The sequence below is a fragment of the Haemaphysalis longicornis genome, unplaced genomic scaffold (assembly GCF_048455015.1).
Source record: "Haemaphysalis longicornis isolate Haplotype H1 unplaced genomic scaffold, Haemaphysalis longicornis Haplotype H1 scaffold_7, whole genome shotgun sequence".
Lineage (NCBI taxonomy): Eukaryota > Metazoa > Arthropoda > Arachnida > Ixodida > Ixodidae > Haemaphysalis > Haemaphysalis longicornis.
The window spans coordinates 177,653,655-177,671,347 of record NW_027526422.1 but is presented as its reverse complement, the minus strand read 5'-3'; the positions used below and the strand labels follow the sequence as shown (position 1 = coordinate 177,671,347).

Sequence of the window (17,693 nt, the reverse complement as noted above, 5' to 3'; positions counted from 1 at the left end):
TGAAGGACCCCTCTGGCCGTCTTGGGCGGTGGAGCTTGCGCCTGCAGGAGTTCGACGTTACAGTCGTTTATAAATCCGGCAGGAAAGACTCCGACGCCGTCGACCCACCAGCACAAGACTCTGATGAAGACAGCGCGTTCTTCGGAATCGTGACGGGTACCGACCTAGCCGCCCAGCAGCGTGCCGACCCAGACTTACGCGTCATAATCGACTACCTCGAGGTACGCAACTTCGCCGTACCTAGGACCTTCAAACGCAGCTTACCAGCATTCAGCCTGAGAAACTCCGTCCCTGTGAAGAAGAATTTCAGGCCCGGAACGAGAACGAATTACCTTCTTGTCATACCCGCAGACATTCGTGACGAAATTTTGGAAGCATGTCACGACGACCCGTCTTCCTGACATCTCGGCACAGCCCGCACAATTGGAAAAATCAAGGCGAAGTACTACTGGCCCCACCTTACATCCGACGTCACCCACTACGTCCGGAGCTGCTGTGACTGTCAGCGACGAAAAACGCCACCGACGAGACCTGCCGGACTTCTGCAGCCAATCGCCGTCCCATCAAGGCCCTTCCAACAGATTGGAATGGACCTTCTGGGCCCGTTCCCTACGTCACGATCGGAGAACAAGTGGGTTGTCGTAGCAACAGCTACGCGGAGACCGCCGCTCAGTCGGAGACCGCCGACTGCACAAGAAGTCCCCAAGTTTTTCATAAGACAAGTTGTGCTGCGACATGGAGCCCCTGGAGTCCTCATAACGGACCGCGGAACGGCCTTTGCTGCGGAACTCATGCAAGGAATCTTACGCTAGAGCAACACGGATCACCGAAGAACGACGGCGTACCACCCACAAACGAACGGACTAACGGAACGTTTGAACAAGACGATTGCGGATATGCTGTCTATGTACGTCGATGTTGAACATAAGACTTGGGACGAAGTGCTCCCGTATGTCACGTTTGCGTACAACACGGCTATCCAAGAAACCACGCAGATGACACCGTTCGAGCTCGTCTACGGAAGACGGCCGACTACAATGCTTGACGCCATGCTGCCGCACGTAGAAGACGACGACCTGAACGCCGACGTCCAAGGATGCCTTCAGCGTGCGGAGGAAGCCCGCCAGCTCGCTCGAATTCGTATAAGGGACCAGCAGCTGGTGGATGCCGGCCGCTACAACCTCCGACATCGAGCCGCCGAGTACCACCCAGGGGATCGTGTGTGGGATTGGACTCCCATCCGACGACGCGGACTGAGTGAGAAACTTCTGCGACGGTATTTCGGACCCTACAAGATTCTACGACGTGTTGGCCAACTCCCCTACGAAGTGATCCCGATGGTGACTCCGGCACATCACGACGACACACGCGGCCTGAAGTCGTCCATGTGGTTCGCTTAAAACCTTTCTACGGACGATGACGAAATTTAATTTTTATTTGTTCAGACTGTCGCCTATGTTAGCATCGGGTCGATGCACTCTTAGAGGGGGGGTAATGCCGCGAACCATGCATTGGGTTTGTTTATTAGTGTTTTGCTTTTACCGCCCGGCTGCGCCGGTCTGCGTTATCTCTGTGCCAAGGGAAGCGGGTGTTCCATTCTTTCTTTCTATGCCGCATGTGTTATCTGTCGTGATAGGGACAGCATTCTGATCTAACGTGAACAGCCCAGAATATTCTTCTTGGATCTACTATGTTCTCGATGTGAATCGACGTTTCGAGAACCACGCGCGCCGAAAGATAAAAAGCCTGCAGTGCGGACGCCGGAGCATTCGATTCGACGACACTCGCCTGTGCAAGTCACTTTGTTGACCACTGCTTCGCCGCCTCTGTATTCTTTTGAGTTGTTAGGGGAGCACACGTTCGCTCCAATAAACGTGTTTCTCATTCAACACAACTGCATCGTCCTTGTCTTCGTGACAATATTTATACGGGTCACTTGATTTAGGATGAATGTGAACTTTACCGTCTCTATTTGTCTTCAAATGTATCTGTAAATATTAACCCCTCCATGATAAACTTAATAACCAGCAGAAGGAATTTAAAAATAGGCCATCATAAGATGACTCAGTTTGGAAGATTGTTCAGTATGGGCACGAAGAAACAGAAGCCGTACTTTACATATCGTTATATTTTCTCACCACTTACAGGCACCACAATTATTTTGATAACACTAAGTGATAACACTATTTTGATAACACTAAGTGCAAAATTCATGGATTTAGCAAAACATTTCAACGCTGATTGATTGATTAATTCATTATGGAAGAGCATTCTATTCTCCCTTAGGTATTCTTTACGTATTTTTTCAGTGCGCCAACTACTGGTAATTTGAGCAGGTATCCCTTTCTGGGTGGATATAACATACAATATATTTCAAAAAATTTTATAGTTCCACTCGCAGTTCCAAAGTCCTGCAAAAAGTGTACAGGCCTTAGATGAAGCTTCCTGTCGGCGTCTGAGTGACAGAAAATTGATCTAAAACGCAATGCCTGCTTGAAACTCGATAAAAGTGGCATGAACACCTCACCTGTTTCCGATGAACACTGCAATATGGGATGTGCCAACTTTGATATGCAATTTCAGCTTCTGGAACGGGGCCCACCTGTTTCTGCAAGCTAGTGGAGACTTAGGTATGACAGAGAATTTACACTCCGACAGACAGAAGTACTTTCTAGGCGGCTCAATCAAACTGGGATAGCGTCTACAATAGCTGGGAGGATGTGGCGCTCGGGTGGCGGTGTTACCAGGGCAACTCGAAGCTGGACTGATGGCTTGCAAGGTTGAAGCACTTATAAACAATACGGGAGACGCAAAAGACAGCGGTGAGGCTAGTCCAGGTGGCTGGGTTGGAAAAATAGAAGGTGAGCGAGATATACATTTATTGCATATCAAAACGAAAGCTTTGCGGACTTCCGGATTTTTAGGAGAGGAAGCAGTTCGACGAAGAGTTATTGCTTTCCTAGAGGACCCAACTAGCAACTGCCGCTCTAAGCTGCCAACTACATCCGCTGCAGCTTACTTCGCGACATTGCAGTCGCCCCTTCGTTCGTAGGTTTTTTACTCGTTTCTCGGTAGTGTTTCCAAAAACGTGTTCGAGGGTGCAGTCTGCGCGTGCGCATGTCAGCTCTCACGTGTGTGTTGGTGTGTCCAGATGCATCTGAACCCGCGAGTGCGTGCGCACTGTACACGTGCGAGAAAGGTTAGCGGAAGCATAGAACTACTAGAGGAAAAATAACAGGACTTAACAACTGTGAGCATTTAAAGTGGTTGAGACCTCTTCCTGTAGACGAGATCTGAAATGTAATAAAACATTTAGGTCCCGTTTTACATACTGTCCCGCTTTACATATTGTCCCGCTTTACATACTGTCCCGCTTTACATACTGAATTCAGGTTAATTGCTTCGTGGTACCGGCTGCGAGCTGACGAAAATGAAAGAGCAGAACTTTATCAAATCCTGATTGCATCAATGGTTTACCGAAGTGATGTTTGTTGTTCTGCCCCAGGGATCCAATGCAATAATATTATATATGAATCTTATTCCCGTCAAGTTGCAATGTTGGCCCCCTGTGCAGAAAGGTCAGGTAATAAAAGGAATCAGATCTTCCCACTGTGCTTTCACACGCTGCAGGTGAAAGCTATAGCATTCTTTACTACTCGTTTAGTCGAACAAAACATTTGCGCAAAATTCAGCAGGAACCGACATTGGCACCTTGCCGCCCGGAAGAAAAACCTAATCGTTAAATATTGCCCGTTTTTTGCGGGTAAATTAAAATTGCCGAGACCCTTTTCTGGCATCTGAAAAAGATCCGAATGAGGAAGTCTGTCATGTGAAAGTCCAACTTCTAGCACCATGGCAATGACTACATTTCCGATCAGCATCAGTGTCACTGACACTGTTCATGTCTTCTACTGTCTCAGTTCACGGTTCTTCCGAAGATAAACGTGCAGTCGTGTTCCTTAGCAGGCAGACGGTCTCAAATGTATATTCCTGAACAACATCTCTATTTTCTCGGCTGTGCTTAACTAGATAAATATCTGCGGTGCGTTTCAAAGACACGTATTATCTTTCCCGGATGCGTGCCTTGGTACTGTTAAGCATCAGTCCTGTGCTCTTAAACATGCGCATTAATATCTGAAAAGAACGAACAGAACACTGAGACCCAACTAATCTTGCCTATTTGAAGGGACGGGTGAACCCAAAGTACTAGAATAGTAAAAAGACATTGAAAAAAATGGCAGGCTGTTAGCCCAAGGTGACACGATGGGAATTGACAGCTATTTAGGTACTTTTTCGCGATTCGCAGTTATGTGCTTGCCTCTGATTACTTCGGCTTCAGTGCCAGAAGCACTTTCAATGTATCATTCAGGCGTACTGTGGACTATCAATGACCGGTCTGACATGATGTCAATACCACCACTACAATTAAAACCAGAGTGAAACACGTCACTAGAAATGAACAATCAGCACTGTTCCACTTGCCAACTAAAGTGTGAACGTATTCAACAGGCGAAAATTCTCCCACCCAGTGTCAGAACGCAAGATGATGCAATGTTAGCACCCTCCACCGTTAGACGGTCCCACTTTTACTGTTACGTAGCAGACAACAAAACCGAAACGACGCTTTCGGCAGCTCAAACTTTAACCATATCTGGGGTGCAAACCTTCATTATATCAGTTAGCCGGCTGTGATTCAGCACTACGATAGTGAGGGAATCCGCAAACACAGAGGCACATAACTGCACAATAACTTCAGTAAGGACTCGCACCAGTGGTCTGTGCAGGAAAATAAAAAATCGTGTTTTGGTGAGTATTGGATGGTGGCTAAAAATACTGTGCTTCATTTTTTCTTCGTGACAATAGTGAGGGTGTAGTGAGGGTAAGTGGCCAGTGCAATTAAGGGCCTTCGTATTTCACCATTACAGGTGCCTGAAGTTTGCATCGTTCTTCACTATTTACAATAGATATGGAAACATCATTGCTGAAAGCAAGGAAGATTTTGCCGCGGTGGTGCTGCCTTTGGGTTAGATGCAAAAGGTCCTCGGCTATGAGCGCTCTGTCGAAAAACTATCTGGTCAGGTAGTGACACAATGTAAAAACGAGTGTCCTTTACTGTTGGGGGGCGGGGGTTGGGTGGGTGTATATGGAGACGGCACTGGTCGCATTTTGTAGGACACTAAGACTACGTGTAGGGCTGTCTCCGTTTATGGGAATTATTTTTATTGGCCTTCCCATTACTCTGGGCAGCCGTAACTAACAGGAATTTGTATTATGTGGGGAAGACTGCCTTGATTGAGGTAGTTTTGGCGCGTCTTTGTGCACAAACTAAGTTTCGCCTGTTATACAAAGCTTTGACGCTGAGGGGCAACTGATTTCCCGCTGGGACGAATGGACCGGCGCAAACAATTTTGACATATCTGCCTGTTGGTTAGGTTGATGGAAATGATAAGGCGTTGGAAACAGTGGAGCATGAACTCACTGTATATATTCTTGGCAACCAATATTAAGAGTAGGTACTTCACTTCATATCAGTTGGTGGCTTTTGCTTGTTTTGAGACTTGTGCCGAGTGACGAGGATAGCAAGGTCTGCAAGAGTTGGAATCGAAGCTTTGGCTCATTTTTCCTTATTTTAGTATGCGGATAAGTGAGCAAGCAGTGTTTGCTTAGCTTTTTTTTCGACAACGTTGTATCACCCTCGATGATAGTCGTGACACCAGCTCCCAGAAAGCAGAACGGGCCTGATTTGGCGCTGCAGTTTTTCCCGCTGATTTTTTGCGGTACAAGCAATGGAGGATGAAACTGATTTGTTCCAAGACTCCATTGTACTTCTAGCGTTCTCTGAGGTGTGCCATCTGGTTTCGTAGATTTTTCCAAGTGAGCCCGTGTAGGTTATTGTGAAGCTCCATGCAAACCATCGGTCGCTGTGGGCTTTTAAAGGGTGGCAGGGAAGGCGTTTCGCATACTCCAGAGTTTCTCAGGGTATATTGGCTTAGTTTGGTGTAGGGAAGCATGCATACCAACGGAGGACAAAGCCTTGAATGAGATGGTTGCTTTTGGGGTTCCTTTTGCCATTATGTCTGTTGGTTTTTCTTCCGACGAGGTATAGCCTATAAAAATGTCTTGGGGGGACATTGTTTCATGACCATGATTCCACCTGGTGGCGGAATACCTGTATAAAAGTCTATACTATTCTAACCTGTCCCTATACACAGAGTTGTATATAACATGCTGTTACTTCTTGGCAGGGCATTGCGGTTTAATAGGAGTTCTTATTTTTAGTGTGAACAAGCAAGGCCGCACTCGTTCACGCGTTTAGTGAGCGTTTCTGCTGCACGTCGTGTAGCGTGTTGGAGTTCGTTTTAAGTGCGAATGCACTTCTTAAGCGAGCCTGAAGCGACCGCCGCTGTCCGCATTCCGCCGCCGTCCGCATAGCAACAGCTGCGGGTGCGCGCGCTCCTCGTCTTCCTTTGCAACGGGGGGAGATGGGCGCGCGCTGCCTGGCCGCTAACATGGCACATACCCACGTGGGGGATGGGCCAGGAATCTCCTCGTCTTCCTTGGCAACGAGGGGAGATGGGCGCGCGCTGCCTGGCCGCTGACATGGCACATACCCACGTGGGGATTGGCCAGGAATCGGGCGTGAGAAGGGGTAATGCACCCGCTTAAAGGAGTACTGACACGGAATTTCAAAGCTGAGATCCGCTCTAGCAATCAAGTACAACGACAACACAAATAGGTGTCTGTGAATAAATGCATCATTCTTTCTTTGTAGTTGTGTGTGTGTGTGTGATCTCTCTTTCGCGAACATTACCGAACCGCGCAAATTCAACTCGTGCATTCGCACTTTCACATTCTTCCCCTCGGGGAAATTCGGGGAATTTTTTTCCTTAGCGGGTCACGTCCTGTGAGTATACTGAATAGCAAAAATCGAGTACACTATTTGGAAATCCAGTAACGCAATTTCGAATATAAGTAGGGAGAGGACCGAGCTTCAGATGACTCGACATCCGAATGTCATGGGATCAGATATGGAATTATAGATCCTAGATGAATATATTCTTCTTTGCTGTGAGGGTCCGGAAAAACTATTTTTGAAGACCGTTTTAACGATCACCTTTCAAGGTCCAGTCGCAGCGTATATCAAGGAAACGGGCACATCATGTTTCCACCGGGCTGCCCGTCTTCCGTACGCGCCAATAATCACGACGCCTGTCTAAGAAAAGAAAAAGATGAAAAAATGCGTGAGCAATTTCAAACGTTCATGAAGGACGCTGGGCACAGTGGCGTTGCTGGGCAAAGTCGCACCCGGGGCCCAGAAAATTTGTCACCCCCTCACATATCATCATCATCACCAGCCTGTCTACGCCCACTGCAGGGCAAAGGCCTCTCCCATTATTCTCCAATTACCTCGGTCCTGTGCCAACTGTGACCAATTTATCCCCGCAAACTTCTTGATCTCATCTGCCCATCTAACTTTCTGCCGCCCCCTGCAGCGCTTGCCTTCTCTAGGGATCCACTCTGTTACCCTTAATGACCAGCGGTTATCTTGCCTTCGCATTACATGCCCTGCCCAAGTCCATTTCTTCTTCTTAATTTCTACTAATATGTCTTTAACACCAGTTTGCTCCCTGACCCACTCCGCTCTCTTCTTGTCCCTTAATGTTACACCTATCATTTTCCGCTCCATTGCCCGCTGAGTCGTTCTCAATTTAAGTTGAACCCTCTTAGTGAGCCTCCAAGTTTCTGCCCCGTAGGTGAGTACCGGTAAGATGCAGCTGTCATACACTTTCTTCTTCAACGACAATGGTAGAAATACATATTTCTACATATACGCTACCTCACATATACGAAACAATTAATGATAATAATACAAGTAATATTGTTATTATTAATAATATTAATGTCTCCCACCGTTACCATATTAAGGCTCGCTTACGCTTGCGACTGGAGATACCAAAAGCGATTTCTGTCGCCCTTGCCGCTTGGCATCGCTCTCATCACTCGACAGGAGCGATTGGCCTCTCCTAATTTTTTACCTTTCCTTTATATACGTTTCGCTCGCGCTAGCGGACGTGTTGCTCGTGTGCTCCCGACGAATCCGCTGGAATCGAGCGAAATCTCACTCTTCCAACCGAAATATATGGGTTGGCGACCTCAAGAGGACCTCAGGACCACGTCCAACGAAATATTTTGAAACCATAGAAGCTTTTTCGGTGGTTTTCGGAAGAAAGAAGAGCACGCCACAACCTGCTTCCAGACCGAACGCCTCAGCCCGGCCGTCGCCCACGTGCGCTGGCACCCCGCCGCGCAACGCTGGCGAGCTCGGTGCTCCGATGAAGCCTGCCTACAAGAACAAGAATTCAGCACATCCCGCCTCGGCTACGGAAGCGATGGAAGTGGAAGAAATTAGAGCCAGAGATTTGGACAAGACGAACGACACGACAAGAACCCCAATACAGAGGACCGACGATAAAGACATGGAAGCCGACCGCGCAACGGAGACTTGCAACAACAGCACCTACGATGCGTCCTGGGAACAGGCGATCAGTAGGAGGACCAAGCAGAAGATTAAGAAAGAAATGAAGATACAAGCAGCTGCAACAAAGGACACGCAGGCGCCGGAGAAATCGGAGAAGAGCGCTCCGAAGTTCAACGTAGCACATAAGAGAAGGATTCCAAACCTTCCCAAGCAGGACTTCAAAATCGTCATTAGACCTAAGGGAATGCCAATACGTTCGTTCACGGTGCCCCAAATCACCCAAGCTATAGCGAGAGCATGCCCCAGTGGGGCGAAGAACCTTCAAGAGGCCATAGTAAGACCGAAGTGGACTTCCAACATCATCTTGGTTAGCACACCGAACCAAGAAGCCGCTAACGAATTTAGAACCATAGAAACCCTGACCATCGGAGAAAAAAAGTATGATGTAAAATCGTACGTGGCTTACTCCGAACAAGAAGTTAAAGGCGTCGCTCACGGCTTCGCTCCTGGCACTACCTCAGAAGAACTTCTGGACGGCCTGCGCGTGCGGACCATCGACACCAAGATCGTGTTCGCTCGCATGCTGGGCGAATCGACCACCGCTCTTGTCACCTTCGAGGGCAACACGGTTCCCCGCGCCGTCTACTTTTACGGAGGGGAAATGACGTGCTACCTATACAAGGCTACAAGGCTGGTCTGCCAAATATGCAGAAAAACGGGGCACAGAGCCGACGTATGCCCAGAACCCAACGCCAACATCTGCTCATCATGCGGAGAAGAAAACCCTGCGAAAGACCACAAGTGTACGCCCAATTGTGCGCTGTGCAAAAAGGAACACCACACGGGCTCCAAGGAGTGCGAGCTGAAGAAGTACAGTTTAAAAAAATCCTCATGGATTGGAGCAAAGCCATAGGGGAAGAGAATGCACAAATCCCAATGGACCAGGCGAAGAAGCAATTAGAACAGGCTAATAAGCGGAAGCTCGATGACACACGAGCGAGCAAAAATCCAAAACAAATAATCATTGAAAATGACCCAAGCCAAATGGACGCGGAATCCGATGACACAGACTCAGAAGATGACCTATAGACGGCAGCAAATCCAAGAACAATTAATAATATGGCAATGGAATTGTAGAAGCCTACGTAATAAGAAATACTCGTTAGAAACGTACATAAGCACCATAGAACTGAAACCGGACGTCATATGCCTGCAAGAAGTAAAGGTGCAAACTAGTCTCAGAGGATACAATAGGATGGACCTTTCAGAAGACTTCAGAGCAGCTGTATACGTAAAAAAAGACATAACTTGCCGGAAGCACTACTTATCCACTAGAGAACCGTCAGCGAACTTGGTTGAAATATACCCCACCCAGAGAGGACAGAAGAGTTTCTTCATATTGAACATATACAGCTCTCCTTCCAACCCAAAAGAGAATTTTACCCCTCTTTTCCAAGAGACGATGCGCCTAACCCGGAACAATAACATCATAATCTTGGGAGACATGAACGCTCCGCATAATGAATGGAACTACAACTACAACTCCGTAAAAGGAAGAAATTTAATTGATACTATGGAATATCTAAATCTCCAAACGATCAATGATACGGCATATTCCACCAGAACGGGTAACCACAGATGCAAAGATACATGCCCTGACTTGACCATTGTGCCCACCAAGGACAGACTCACGGCCTGGACAAATACGGGTGAGAATCTCGGCAGCGATCACGATATCGTAGAGATCAGGACGAAATCAGACAACTTTAGAAGCAAGGCAAGAAAACAAAAGATCACTAATTGGGACGTTTTTCGAGAAAAGCTAAGAGAAACAGAAGAAATAGAAGACATAGACATCTGGTGCCATAACATAAGAGAAGCTCTCAAAGAGTCCACCAAGGAATTTGGACAAGAGAGCGAATACCTGTGTGTCGACAACCATCTGATCAGTCTATGGAACAAGAAACAAAAGCTAACTAAGCGATGGAAAAAGAAAAGACACAACAAGAAGCTAAAAGCAAGAATTAAAAAGATCACGAATCTAGCTAGGAAGTACGCGATACAACTCGCGAATCAGAATTGGCATGACTTCTGTGACACACTCAAGAATACCCTAAATACCTCGAAGACATGGGCAATAATTAATGGTATGCTCAATCCGGAGACAACAAGAAGAGAAACCGGACACAACATCAACAGAGTAGCCAAAGGTTTCGAAGGCACCAACGAGGAACTAATTAGAGCCCTAAAAGACAGATTTGAACTGAACGCGAAAATTCCACCCTCTACAAGAGAATACCGAGGTTCCCAAAATGCAAAGCTCGACAGTGACATCACAAAAGAAGAAGTGTATCAAGCCATCCTTGCCAGCAAACGAAAGAGTGCGCCAGGAGAAGATGGAATTGACAATAACATACTCAGGAACCTAAATGACTCACAACTGGAAGCATTAGCTGCATACATAAATGAAAAGCTATGGAAGCCGAACCGATTACCTATGCAATGGAAACACTCGAGAATTACGACAATACCCAAACCAGGGAAGCCACCAGCTATTGAAAATCTACGACCCATATCACTAACCTCGTGCGTAGGAAAGGTGTACGAAAGAATTATCACGACAAGGCTTCAAAAGCACTTGGAGGAAAACAACATGTTTCCACACTGTATGATTGGTTTCCGCAGTGGACTATCCACTCAAGATGCCTTTCTACAGCTGAGACACGACATCCTCAATCGCAATGACGACTACGATCAAATTGTATTAGCCCTGGACCTGAAAGGGGCATTTGACTACGTATCGCATGAGGCAATATTGAAGGCAGCTGAATAGGCAGGATGCGGCAAGAAAGTTTATGATTACATCAGAAACTTCCTGTCAAACAGAACAGCCACGATTGGCATTGGAAACACTAGATCCGAACCTTTCGAAATGCCTAACAGGGGAACTCCACAAGGGGCCATCATCTCCCCAGTGCTGTTCAACCTGACAATGATTGAAATAGCCAAGAAATTAGAAGAGAAAGAACACATCGGCAAATCAATCAACGCAGATGACATCACCATCTGGACCAAAAGTGGAACCCTCTCAGAAAAACTACTGATCCTACAAGAAACAATCAACGAGCTACAAGAGCCAATACGAAGAAATGGCCTAAAATGTGCCCCGGAAAAAACTGAACTCATTAGAATAAGACCCTCCAAAGAAGAAATTCCCTCTGGACGCATAGTAATTGACAACCAAAACATTCTCTTCAAACCGACGATAAGAATATTAGGCATGCACATACAAAACGACAACAAGGCCACCACTACCTTGGACAAGCTAAAGAAAACAACACAACAACTGGCTAGAGCCATCCGAAGAATCACAAGAACAAGAAAAGGCATGAGAGAAGAAGACACTCTCAAGCTGGTGCAAGCATTAATCATGAGTAGAATTACTTACAGCTTACCGTACCACCACATCGACGCAAATCAACATGAGAGGGTCGACGCACTCATCAGAACAGCCTACAAGGCAGCTCTCGGTCTTCCCATATACACCTCAAATGAGAAATTCTACAAGTTGGGAGTGTGCAACACCTTTCGGGAGGTCACAGAGACTCTCCTAGAAGCCCAGAAAGAACGACTACTGAATACCAAGACTGGAAGAGAAATACTGAGAAGAGCCGGGTACTCAGTCCACTCAGAGTACATACAGAGAACGACAGAACTTTCTCCTCAACAAAGAGCAAGCCTCAAAATTGCACCGATTCCCCGAAAAATGAATCCCACATACAACAAAGGAAGAAGACTAGCACGAACAAGATACATAAGGAAGACATACGGCAAAGACCCGGACGCAGTCTACACCGACGCGGCAACTAACAGCCGTGGCAACGCCTCAGCGGTGGTAGTCAACTGCGACGGGAAAGCTCTACACTTCCTAATGAGCAACAAACAGAGCATACAAGAAGCCGAAACCACCGCCATCCTAATGGCCATAAGGTGGGGCGAGCACAAAAATCTTAGGAAATCTTAGGCCAGAAATCTTAGGAAAATTCAGACAAATACCTACCCACATAAGTCTAGATTAGCGCTCATGTTTCCGGATAAGTATAACGAAGGATGCCAGAAATGCCATCAGAAGGCAGACCTCTTCCACACTATATGGAACTGCCCGACCATATGGCAACAGAACAACTACAAGACATCAATAGAGTCCTGGGAAGCGGCACTGTCCAGCTCGGACATCTCCAGTCAGCGAGAACTGCTGGAAAGAGCCAAGCTAGGGGCTTTCGCCACTGGAGTCCTGGAAATAGGATTCCACCCTTGACTCCACCCCCTCCTCTTCTACCTTTGTGAATAAAGTTTACCACCACCACCACCATCCTTTATATACCAATTTAAGAAAAACCTTTTCACGGATACTGAATGCGTGGGGTGCAAAATGTCAATGCAAGCATGCATTCTATACAACATGCGATGCGAAACGATCGAAGTGAGATGATAATTGATGATGTGTACTTATTTATAAACAACGGGCAATTTATCAAGAAAGTAAGCAGCGAAATAAGAAGCCGTGTGTTATTTGTGCAAAGTAAACCATAATAGCTACATGAGCTTGGTTTAGGGAACCCCATACGCCGACCTGGATGCAAATCACGAATACACAAGAACCGAATTTTTCAGTGAGTTAGGAATTGATAAAAATCTGAACAGTAAAGTGCACAGTGATGTCTCGCTATTGAGCATGAAAATAGCGTTAGCAGCCAAGAAGTGGCCAAGAGACACTTGCGGCCGCACAGGATGTAATGCGCCAAACCAAAGTGGGGTAGGGGAAAAGTGAAGGCTGATGCGCGGCAGCGTGAGACTACCACATCGTGCCGTCGAAACCAAGTGAATGGGTGCTTGCTAGGGTGCTTGCTGGGGGTGTGAGAGAAAGTCTCAGGCCTCGTCAGGTAACGACACTAAGGTTGTCGCCAGAGGCATTTGGAGGAGCAGAAGGAAATACGTCGAAGCGACGCATCTCTTGCTCGGGGGGATGTGAAGCGTCCATGCGCCGTCCGCAGCATCTCTGATGATGATTGGGGCAGGATGCCCCTAGGAATTGGCCAACCAAAGAATCCATCACGAGATAGGTTCGCGTTCAACCACCGTCGTCATGTTCCCATAGGGGAACCGCTGAAGAAGAAGGAGAAGAAGATTAGATGCGAAGAATCTCTTGCCCGGGAAGATGTCCGCGTCCGTGCCCCGTCCGCAGCACCTCTGATGATGATTGTCGCAGGATGACCCTAAGGATTGGCCAACCAAAGAATCCATCACGAGATAGCTTCGCGTTCAACCACCATCGTCATCTTCCTGTAGGGGAACCGGTGAAGAAGAAAGCGAAGAAGACAAAGCTGCGAAGAGGAGGGCATGTACGTTGCTCTCAGCCGATGCACGAACGTCAACAACCTTTACCTCACCGACGCTGACGTAGAATACCGATTCTACCACAGAGACGACAACATCGACAAGAACATGATGGACGAATCTCGGCGCCTCGAGAACAACCGCCTACTCCCCGTAACACTACAGTACTTGCGTGCCTTTGCCACCGGTGAGGACCTGGACGCGGAATTCCCTCTGGCGCTACTAAACACCAGATCACTCAACATAACGGCAACACAATGAAACCACACGAAACCCCCATGATGCTTAACATCCTCATCAGGGATCCCCAGGGGAAGATGGTGTAATTTTTTTATTGATATTTCTGAACAGGTCAGAGGGCGGACCAGGGGACTGGTTCCATCTTCACTGAAGCCCATATGCAGTCCGGACCGCTGTGCTCTGTCCGCCAGCTGAAGCTGGGTAGGCAGAGAGGTGCTGGACAGCAACATCTTCCATTGCTCTTGTTGGGTAGTTGACGGGAAGAGAGGAGTGTGCTGAGGGCTAAAGTCGCACACCCCGATTATGTGGGGGAGTGTTCCGACTTGTGAGCAAAATTTAAAGCTTTGCAGCCCGCTGTGCCAACTAAATCGTGTCACGCGGGCTTGGAAGGCGGTGGCCATCAACGATGGGGCTGTGTAATTAAAGGCAACACATGCAAGACAACTAGTCACTTCATAAAGATAAATGTTCGTGTGTCTAGGAACACACCTTAAACAAATGAAGCTTGAAAGACTACAGGCGGAGCTTGGTGAAGGAAGGCTGGGGGAGAAGTAGAAGTTGTCCTAGCAGTTAAACAATAGTCGGACTGGCTTAAGAAAAGCAATTTCTAAATATTGTGCAGGAAAAGCGGTTTATAATGCGAATGCAAATGACCGCCCTAGAAATTCGGAATGGATGCCTGCGCCTACTAGTCCGTCACTAAAGGCAGCCTCTGTGGCAGCAACTACTTGCTGGAAATGTATCTAGGTGAGCATTTCAGTACCTTTGAAATCGATACATTGTCAACTCTGTTTATTTAAATTGTTACCAGGTCACTAAAGATGGGAGCAGATAGAAAGAGGAGATTTAATGTGGAAAGAGACGACTGGCAGTACATGAGTCATCTACGGCCAGTGCACGGCTGATCGCGTGGATGTATGTCGGCGACGATGTCGTCGTTTCCTTGCATGAGTTATAACAAGTATTACATCGCACATTTGCAACTAAGTTAATGGACATTTGGTTCTAGAGAAATGAACCTAGTATAAAATGTGACGTTCGGGCTTACCGGTAAAGCAGCCACTAGCTAATAGAGGAAATCCGAATCGAAGGAGAGTTGCGAAGCGATAACGAAGGAACTCGTGAGTATAATATCAGATTCGCACGGGCCCGAGTGTACCGGCGCCACCCGATGGCTCACAGCCGCTCACTCGCGGCCATCCCAATATGTTGGTGGCAACGATTTCATTCACGTCGTTGTGCAGTCGACTAGCTCAAGACAGATCCTAGATCAATCAACCTTTTCCCAGTAGCTGGGGAAATAAGATCGCGCTCTCGAACCAAAAGTACTCACCAAGAACCAGACGTTTTTGGAACCAGCTCGGTTCTTTCCTCAGGGGTGACTGGGTTCACGTTGTAGCGCCGGTAACTCAAAAAGCGCCTCGCTGTGGAGAGAGAGAGAGAGAGAGAGAGAGAGAGAAACTTTATTAGGCAATATTGTGAGAGTGGTTCTTCAGTCCAGGAGTCCATGTGCTGTCCAGGCTGCCGTAGCCCAGGTCACAAGCAGGAGCTGGTCCTCAGGTCGACAGCTGGACGGCAGTATCTCCCACTGCTCAAGAGAAAGGGACGGTTTCAGGGGCGGAAGGTCTGAGTTTTTTTTGCAGTCGAATGATATGTGTGTCAGATTTCCTGGTTCCTGGCAGAATTTACACTGATCAGAGTACTGCGTTGGAAAGTGTAATGCATGCGGATAGGGTGGGGAAAAGTGCCTCCTTCAATTTGCCTGAGTTTGATTCCTTGGCTTTTGGTCAAAGATGTGTGAGGACTGGGGAAAGTTTGTCTCGTGGTTTGGTAGTATTGGGTGATTTCTTGGTAAGTGAGGGGAGGTGAGGAAACAGGTCCGGTTTCAGCGGCTCGGTGAGTGAGGTCTCGAGCCTGTCGATGAGCAAAATTGTTGCCCGTCAATGCAGAGTGGGCGGGAGTCCACACAATGTCCACCCGATGGGCAGGCGGATGTTCTTTCAGAAGTCGGCATGTGGCGGGGGCCACCCGTCCCGACATGAGCGTGTGGCGCCTGCGTGAACACATGTGGTATTGTTGGGAGGGAAGGATTTATATTCTTTGCCGCTCTGTAAGCACGTACGACTTCTTTATCTCCAGTGTGTCACGCTTTCGGGAAGTTTCACCTAAGTCTCTTCTGGGGTCTGATGTTTCGAAGTACGGGGCGACGGTTTTGCAGCCGGACGTCGGTGTTGCGATGCCGGTAGATTTTTCCTCTCCCCAATGTATGAGGAGGGGCGCTCAGCGCAAAAATCTCGTATACGACACCGGGCGTCCGGTCCTTTGTCATTCTTTCTAGTAACGTTCAAAAAACTCTCGGCAGAACGCTTCGCCTGGCACAAAAAATGCCCCTCTCGCCCACCTCAATTATCGTCTAACCTCAGGCACTTTCGTACACCCCGTAAGAAGTGGGCTTGGCGGCACCGACCTGGGACACACGCTCATGCGGTTCTTTTTTGTAACGCAGATCGCTTTGTGGCCGGTAGCCTTCGTTACCGGAACAACCACGCATGCTCCGTCAGAAGACATCGAATCAGCATTCACGGCTGCCCAGCCACCCTTCCTTGGGAATTCATGGATGAAGCAAGATAAGCAACCAGACGTGCATCTTCAATACCATCTTCCGGCGAGGATGATGTCAACGGAACTACCACTGCGCCAGGATAAAACTTGGAGGCAACCAGCCAGGCACTTCAGTGAGCTTGGCGGCACCGACCTGGGACACACGCTCATGCGGTTCTTTTTTGTAACGCAGGTTAGTGAGAAAAAATCAATATCCTCAATACGAGACGATGATGTAACCCTCACGGTGCTGCCGAGCCCACAGTGTCTTTTTGCCACAATGTTTGATTGTTGCCATGTTATTAGACTGTTATTACTAACATCTGGGGATGTGGAACAGAACCCAGGGCCAACTTCTGACTCAGAGTCGGAATCCACATCAACCGATGCCATGTTGAAGAAAATCCTTAAAGAACAAATGAAAACGACCAAAACGCTTAAAGAACTTACAGCTAATCTGAGACAAGTTGAGGGTGTGGTATCTACTATCGAGGAAAAAATTACTGCCATGGAAAATGAAATCGGTCAGCTAAAGCAATATAAGAAAAAACTACCAGAGTACGAAAAAAACTGCCTAGGCATGACTCAGCAAATACTAGAACTGACAGCTAAGGTCGACGATCTGGAAAACAGAAGTCGTCGCAACAATCTCGTAATATACGTGGTGACTGAAGAGCCTGATGAAGACTCAAAATCGCTACAAGAAAAGGTCCAAAGAACTATCTTTACTGACATAGTTGATATTGCCGTAAAATCTGTAGAAAGGATCCACAGAGTAGGCAATTCCAGTAGCGAACGCCCACGACCAATTGTTCTACGACTTTTTGATTTCTCTGAAAAGTCTAAAATTCTTTCTTGCTGTAACAAATTAAAAGGCACAGAAATATCGATTTCGGAGGATTTCTCGAAAAGAGTGAGAGATGTGCGCAGTCAGTTCTGGCGCTCTGCCGCAGATGAGAAGGCACAGGGAGCGAAG

At 47.5% G+C, this 17,693-nt stretch overlaps 1 protein-coding gene across 2 annotated transcripts in view; it reads right to left on the bottom strand.

Annotated features, from left to right (window-relative positions):
- LOC144147269 (sulfotransferase 2A8-like) overlaps positions 1-17,693 on the bottom strand; it is a 71,900-nt gene that overhangs the window by 14,700 nt on the left and 39,507 nt on the right. Inside the window, exon 1 of one of the 2 annotated variants that reach the window (XM_077679362.1) lies at positions 2,528-2,784. The exons of the other annotated variant lie outside the window; for it this stretch is intronic. The gene's annotated coding sequence lies outside the window, so the exon portion shown is untranslated. Of the gene's footprint in view, positions 1-2,527; positions 2,785-17,693 lie in introns of those variants that run through there. 2 annotated transcript variants of the gene reach the window in all.